This window comes from Ixodes scapularis, unplaced genomic scaffold (genome assembly GCF_016920785.2).
Source record: "Ixodes scapularis isolate PalLabHiFi unplaced genomic scaffold, ASM1692078v2 PGA_scaffold10__122_contigs__length_95168666, whole genome shotgun sequence".
Lineage (NCBI taxonomy): Eukaryota > Metazoa > Arthropoda > Arachnida > Ixodida > Ixodidae > Ixodes > Ixodes scapularis.
In genome coordinates this window covers 26,847,517-26,854,396 of record NW_024609836.1, presented here as the reverse complement: position 1 = coordinate 26,854,396, position 6,880 = coordinate 26,847,517, and the positions used below count along the sequence as shown (strand labels likewise).

General features: G+C 44.8%; 2 non-coding genes across 2 annotated transcripts; both read right to left on the bottom strand.

The window, feature by feature from the left end:
- Positions 1-3,572: 3,572 nt before the first annotated feature.
- Positions 3,573-3,654, bottom strand: Trnal-aag. The gene has a single exon. It is a non-coding gene; the product is annotated as a tRNA-Leu (tRNA).
- A 2,714-nt stretch (positions 3,655-6,368) lies between these two features.
- Trnal-aag lies at positions 6,369-6,450 on the bottom strand. Its single transcript has one exon. It is a non-coding gene; the product is annotated as a tRNA-Leu (tRNA).
- Between the last annotated feature and the right edge of the window lie 430 nt (positions 6,451-6,880).

Here is a 6,880-nt window from a genome sequence, read left to right as displayed (position 1 = left end):
ACGTCTGCGATGTTGCGGACTCGTAAGTTCAAGGAATGCCAAAGGCGGGGCTATTACGAGTACAATTTCTCCACCGTGTCTTTTAACAAGAATATCAGTACAGCAAATAATTACGTAGCACCAAAAAGAAACACTTGACTTGCCTCAATCTTTCAGCGCTCACCACAGGGAGTCCAAGCTACGTGAGTATGTGCAAGATGCCTTCAGAATATTGCATTCAAGCCAAACTTATACCGGCCGTTAAGGCCTCGCTTACGCATCCAACATGGGTACCCTATTCTGATCAATGAGAGGAAATGTGACCTCTGTATTGGCATCAAATATCGCAGACATTTGAGCAAGCTAAAGCTCGGAGAAATGGCACTGCGAGCAGAGACAGACGAGGAGTGTCGTCTGCTCTCGTCATCTGCTTTCATTGTCCGCTTCTTTCTCGGACGCTGAACTAACTTCGGAGCCGGTGCAAGGTTTTGAGGATCTGGGTCTGAACTCTTTCAGAACTGGGATGAATCGAAACTTCGTATTCGATACTGTAACTTCGTTACTTTTTTGGTAACTTGTAACTGTAACGAGTTACTTTTTAAAAATGTAACTTGTAACTGTAGTTCTATTACTTTTTTCTGAGGTACCGATGAAAGCAACGACGTTACTTTTGTCGTTACTTTCTAGTGTTTTATATATAATATATCACTGAACGAGTGCATTTTAGCCATTCTTTGCACTTTCCAAATCGTCTATCCCGACATTTTGAGTGTCAAGTTGGCCTTGCACAAAGTTGTGAATACGTTCTTTCTCGGGATTCACGACCCGAATATAGCCACGTGTAGATTTTATGAAAAAATATCTAGTTATCTTTACGCACGCGCTTGTACTTTGTGACTGAACACCTTAGTGTCTTGAAGCACTGTCTTTGTTGTGGTTTTCCTTTTTTCTGTGCAAACGCTTTTTAATCGGGTGAGAGCGAGAGAGAGAGAGAGAGAGAGAGAGAGAGAGAGAGAGAGAGAGAGAGAGAGGTGACGCGAGAGAGGTAGGGGAGGATTTTCTAGCGGGAATGCTGAACTGGTTCCCCATGAAAGAAATTAGAGAGAAAGGAAAAAAAGGGGGATGAAGGAAAGGGGCAAGGAAAATAGAGAAAAATAAAATAAAGATGTGAACGCGCTGAGAGTTAATGTCGAGTTAATTCACAGGCGGTTTGCGACACCGGATTCGTCGAGGAAATCCAGTAGAAGGTGTTGTATTATTTGGCGGCGACGGGCTGAACCACTTGCATAGATGATGTCTTCGTCGTCTGGATCACGAAGACCAATTCTGGCGAGCTCAGTGACGAACCGGTGACGTGGATCGCTATACCCTTCGCAGTTGAAGAGGATGTGGCAAATGTTTTCTTCATCGTTGCAGTTCGGACACTGGGAGCTCTTTATTGCAGATATTTTAAAAAGAAACGCATTTGTAAATGCACTTGTGCTGCGTATTCTTATGAGGAGGAGTGAATCAACCGTGAAACAACAATACACGTGGAGGGCACTGCGCATGTCTCGTATTTTGATTAGCGCCACTACTCCGCACTGCGCATGTTTCGCATTTTGATTTGCGCCACTACTCTGGCGTGGAAACTTTAAAACACTAACTTCGAGAAGCAACTGTCGCTAAGTTACAATATGAATTAAAAAGAGTACTTTTTTAATTTTATGCATAAAACGTCGTGAGGGGCGTTTTCTAGTTTTTCTAATTTTTTGTGTTATAGAAAAGTAACGTCGTTATTTTTCAAAAGTAACTGTAACTGTAACGAGTTACTCTTTTGTTGTGGTAACTGTAACGGTAACTTCGCTACTTTTTTCTGAAAGTAACTGTAACTGTAACGAATTACTTTTTAAAAGTAACTTACCCAAGATTGCTGCTAGGGAGTCTTTATCATCATCTGAGGAATGGCGTCTGTGCCCTACAAATGCGGCCTTCTGGTGAATGATGAAGAAAGACGTTGAAGCTGCTCCTAACCTGATGATTCAAGGCCTAGACATTTGAGGGGTTAGTACGATATCGTACGCAGGAATCAAACAAAAGAGCTACGTAAGCGTTAATTTTAACTCAGATTCAGGCAATCTGTAGGCGGCACTCAATTGGCTCTAAAGCCATTTGGTGTACCGTATTTTCTGGATTATAGTCCGCACCCGGTGTATAGTCCGGGGAAACCGATTTCAGCTGAAAAAAATCCTTAGATAGTCTGTTTGCGGTGCATAGTCCGGAATTAGTGCCTAATCTGAACGTAAAAATTATACGCATCACACAATGACAAATGCCTGCTGTATTCGCTCACAAAAGAGCTTGTATCATAGATAAATCACCGTTAATATACTTTTACACCTTGTAACAACGAACGATCTAGAAAAATATGTATAGTCAGCACCTGTAGATAACCCTCACAGGGTCAAAGTTCAACTTTTAGATCTGTATAGTTCCCGGGCCTTACGGGGGAAATACGTATATCATTTTATCGAGGGGTCTATGTGGGTGCAAGCTTCGTTTCGGTTTTATCTTTGTTACCATCGAAACTGTAAGTGATCGAGAAAGAACTGCACAATGAACACTTTCTGGACTGCCGCTGAGTCGCGAAAGTGACGGTGCCCTATAGAGTACAAGTTCATTTGCCGCCGCTTGAAAAAAAAAAAAATAAATTCTGCAGAATCAGGACATCCGGACGCAAGAAACGGGGCGATGTAAATGATAGAACAAGAGAACGTGCAGCGGCGTTGAAGATAAAAAAAAAAAAAAAAATGGGTTGTGTGTATGTTTATACAGCCTAGAAATTAGTCTGCCTCAATGGGCGACGAGTCTCCCCATCAGCAGAACGCCGGTCAGCCAACTGCAATGCATGTGAGTGTGGTCCGGCCCTTATCAGCGTCAGCATTCTTGCAAAGAACAAAAATTCGCACGCACAAGAAACGCTCAGGCATTAGCTATCGAACAAAACCTGGTCTGCTGTGTCAGCAGTCCTTCGATCGAGATTCACTACAAAGAAAAACAATATATACGGTGTGCGGTGACCCAATAACTCATAGTGAAGGTCACTTAAGGGATAGTTTGGCCAGTTTTGTGTCCGTTGACAAACGAACCTTGACACAACCCTCTAGAAAGCTACCACCATCTATGAGCGACGGTGGCAATTAGTACAGCTCCGCTGCTGTTCCATCTTCACCAAAATAAATAGGCTAAAATTTTTATTTTTTACAATTTATTATTTACAATATGCGGAGGCCTGACGACTCGTAGTGTAAGTGAATGTGATGCACGGAGGCTAGTGGAAGTTAATGATGATGTGTTCTTAGGTAATTTTCCTATTTGATTCAGACGCCCAGGGTAATTCCTTAGAATATTAAATTGCCTCCACCAAAATATTTATTGCTTCAAAAGGACAGCTTAGTTATTGCAATTTCCTTACTGCCACCTTTGATGGTGTGCAGCAATTTCATTACTGCCAACAGTGAAAGCCAGATGGTTGTGTCGTGACCTGCTTTCACAACACCCATCAAGAGTGGTGTAAAAGCACTGTCACAGAGTGGGGCGAAAGACAAAACATGTGGCAGCGGTGGGATTCGAACCCACGCCTCCGAAGAGACTGGTGCCTTAAACCAGCGCCTTAGACCGCTCGGCCACGCTACCTTGTCTTCTGTACTCACGATAGTTGTACACCTACAGTGCCATCCTAGATGCTTAGCGCTGCATGGAATTCTTAGTGGCTTTAACAAACGCAAAGCAGCGAAAAACATCACTTTCGAGCCTAATCTCGCACAAAAACACCGGCGTCGTGCTTTGTGGAACAAAAAAGCTAAAACAAAAAACAACAACAATGTAACAATTGAACTGGAACTACTTCAACTCGTCGCGGGGATAGTAAACACGCTTAATCTGTCGCCATGCTTTCCTTCTCTGCTTTCCTGTCGCTCTCTTTCTCCCGCGAAACCCGGCGCAATCGTTTTTCTTTTTTTTGGCGGGTTTCCCGTGACCGGCTAAACTGACGACACGCGCAGAAAAACAAAATAAAAAAAGAACTACAGTCTCACGGCGCGTTCACTGTTCACGATCGGTGTAGCCTGTTATAGCAGAGGCACAAAAACGACGAGTACCGTGACGATGCACTTTTCACATCGTGGCATCGGCTTTAAAGTGGGACTTCGAGTGAAACCACTGATCTCTATGTCTATTTGCTGGATCGCGTTTGGCCAGCTCCTCCTATGGACCGGAATGCGGTCACTGGCGGCCATCTTTAGGTAGAGTTATATCATCTCCAGCCATCATAGTAATATGGCGGACAGCGCAATGGCGGCAGGCTGCCATAAAAATAGCCGTAGATCTAGTACACTGTACCGTGGGTGACATTTCGTGCTTGATTGAAGTTGTTCGACGAAGCAGATTCTTGAAACCCGGCGTGAACAGTAGCCTCATCTTTGAGGACCCGGAAAAAGTTCTACGAAAGCGCAGCACCAGCGGAAAGCAGCGCAGCTCGCATCAAAAGCAGACTCCCTACCGTCGTCTGCTTTCGATGCTTCTTTCGATGCGACTTTCGATACGTGCTGTGCTGCTTTTCTCCCGGTGCTTCGATTTCGTGAAACTTTTACCAGGTCCTCAGAAACCGAACTACTGTTCACGCCGGGTTTCAAAAACATGTTTCGTCAAATAATTTTAATCAAGCACGCAATATCACCCACGCTATTTTGACCGCAGCCTGCCAACCCACCTGCCAAAACGCTATCTGCCATGGATGAATGATAGCGGCTGCAGCAGCTTACATTGGCTAGAGGTGATATAACTCTACCTAAAGATGGCCGCCAGTGACCGCAATCGCGGAGCGGGCAAACGCGATCCAGCAATTGTCATAGAGATCAGTGAGTGAAACCAAGAATGCGACACACTGTTTACATACAAGCGCACGTTTGCCCGCACCACCGGGTGTAGGCACCGCGCGGGCGCAGAAACCAGATTCGAGTGAGTTGTGCGCATGCGCAGCAGTGCCGACAGCAGCGACCCCGCAGGGGCTTGACGTCGGGGAGTCGAGTGCCGTTTTTAATGTTTGATCCCCCGCGGGAGCAACTCGGACGCACTCGAGCTAAGATTCGGAGAACAGCCAACGTGACGTGGCCAAGAGGTGATGTCTGAAAATGGGCCACGTACAACGGAGAATTTCCGTAGTGCGCCTACGGGGCAACCGGTGAGAGGACCAGATCGGAGACCAGTTTTGCGGTGGCGTTGGATACTTGGTGTCCGATCAGCGAAGATGTGCGTTCCATGCCGATCACCGGGGCTCGTGTGACTGTCTTCCGTTCCGGGACTGCGAAACCGAAAACGGTTAGATGCCAGCCCTATAAGACACTCTGCGGTAAAAGAAGGTTAAAAAAAAAATTCAAACAATATTATACTTTAGCGTTACTAGTTTAAAAAGATAATTAGTTAACTAATTTATTAGAATATTTGTACACAGTATGCTGTTTTTGGAACCAGGTAGATATCAAGTAAGACTAACAGAAAAGTTTTGAAAGCGACTGAATTTTCAAGATTAGGTAGATATCAGATAAGACTGCCACAAAACTTTGGGAACAAATTGTCTTTTTGAGCACGTGTTGACACGAGTTGTGGTGTTGCTTTTCTTCTTGGTTAGACCTAGCTTCACTAAATGTTTAGTCTAAGTCCAGCGCTTGTACTTTGCAATGGACATTTCTCTCCTTGTTTATTGCGTGCTGTATCACCAATTTAATGATAAAAATAATAATACGTTTATTTTTCATCACTGATGATAAGGACCGAGGAAAGGAGCTGCCAGGTGGCAGCTTGAGGAGTCTCCGACCCCCATACATTGGCAGATAGCGGAGGCAAAACTCATGAGACAAGTGTTGCAGACACTGTTGTCACAGTGTTTCAACACTGTGATAACAAGTTACACAAAGGTACTTAACCTACAAGTACGCTTTAAGGGACGGGAAGATGCACTAAAACAATGCGGTGCATATGTCTTACATCGGTTCAAGCTTACACCTTCTAAGATATATGCACCGGAGCTTCCTAAGAATAACAAATAGTTTGTTTTTCTTGCGATTTAGAAATGTCCATGAAAAATATTCAATCCGGATGGCTGCCCTTCTGCTAAAAAAAGTAGAGAAAGCTTCAAGGCGAGCGGAGAGGAGGGAAGCGCCAGTCATGGCGAGCAGAGAACTTTGTGGGAGTGGCTTGTATCTCTTTTTAACCGGAAATAGAGTACTGTAAGGATCGGGCACTCGCACAGCAGAGTAAAGGCTGGGGAACAACCCACTCGCGTTGCCAACATATGAAACAAGAAAAAGAAAAGGCGCAGTGCGCTTACGCAAACATGGAGTCTAAAATTGTGGCAGCGGTGGGATTCGAACCCACGCCTCCGAGGAGACTGGTGCCTTAAACCAGCGCCTTAGACCGCTCGGCCACGCTACCGACGATGTTCCTGCTCTTGAAGAAATTCAGTGACGTCTATTTCAAACGAGGAAAAATTGCACTTTCTTTTATGTCATAGTATCTTGCAACATCTTTCATAACACATTCACACTTTGTGAGCGCACGCAGCGAAAGCACGGTGGAAGGCAAACAAGCACATGCTGGAGGCGGACCTTCTCTTATAGACGAATGTCTGCTCTGTTCTATGGGCGCCGCCATGTTTGTTCATGCTGATACCACGACACAGTAGGAGGACCGCGCTTTTTGGAAATCTCCGTTCTTATAGAAACCTTCGCACATTTCGTAACGCAAGAACGTCGGAAATGCGTAGTCACGAAGCTCCAAGAGCAACACTGATGCCAGTAGTGCTAAAACAAGGAAAAATCTTGTTTTATACGCATGCCTTCTGTTCACAAAAGCCTGCGTTTGA